The sequence below is a fragment of the Stegastes partitus genome, unplaced genomic scaffold, assembly GCF_000690725.1.
Source record: "Stegastes partitus isolate 25-593 unplaced genomic scaffold, Stegastes_partitus-1.0.2 Scaffold1592, whole genome shotgun sequence".
Lineage (NCBI taxonomy): Eukaryota > Metazoa > Chordata > Actinopteri > Pomacentridae > Stegastes > Stegastes partitus.
Genome location: NW_007579323.1, coordinates 24,001 through 25,087, shown reverse-complemented (window position 1 = coordinate 25,087; position 1,087 = coordinate 24,001).

Below are 1,087 nucleotides of genomic sequence, written 5' to 3'. Positions count from 1 at the left end.
GTCTTTCTGTTTTAAGTCTTGACTTTGACATTTTATTGGTTTTCAGGTTTTCTCTTTGACTTTTTAAAGAGTCTCGTATTGAGGCGTCTTTACTTTGACATATTATCAGAAACGTCAGTTCCAAGGTTTCAGTCTGAAGCTGCTGCTGGTTTGGGAAATGATTTTCATATTTCTGCAGATTTTTAGTCGTTATTTTTATATTGCTGCTTATTTTCGAGTCTCACGTGAATATTTCTGCTGCTTTTTGTCTCGACTTGAACGCCGCTGTTGGTTTTCGGTTCGTCTTTGATTTCTTCTGTTGATTTTCTTAATTGATTTTCTCCGAGTCTCACGTTTGATGTTTTTGTTTGTTCTTCTTCTGCTTCTCACCTCCTTAAACCTCTTTTGCTCAGAGACACCGAGGCAGCAGTTTTCTAACCGACAGCCATGGCAACCGACTCCGGCCTGTTGCCATGGCAACCCCAGACAAAGAGAGAGAGAGTGAGGGAGAGAGAGTCTGTCATTCATCCCTCGCTCGCTCTCTTGTTCGTGTCAGTTCAGGTTTCTGAGGCTGACAGGATTATAACCTGACATGAAACCCTGAACACACACACACACACACACACACACACACACACACACCTATACAGTGTGTGACATTGAGGGGAAACTGAACTGAAGGCTGCAGAGTCACAGTACAAATCAGACGTTATTTACCCTCCGGCAGCAAACACACAAACACGCCCAGATAATAAAGCGAACACACAAACACACACCGGCAGCTCTGCGGTTTGGCTTTCACCGGCGCTGCCACTGGGTGTGTGTGTGTGTGTGTGTGTGTGTGTGTGTGTGTGTGTGTGTGTTGAATCCAGGCACGAGGCCTTCGCTCGCCTAATAAAGCCTTTTAAGACCCGGCTACAGGTTGATCAGGTGAGAGCAGCTGAACCTGAGGATGCTGCATCGTCCAGAAGACGACGTTCAGTCACAGCTGTGGAGCTTCAGAGGAACTCGTCCTGAACAAACCTCAGAGTTCAACGACTTAAACCACTGAACGAACACGTCGACCCGCTTTGATTAAGAGTCTGTCAACAAGAACACTGATTAAAAA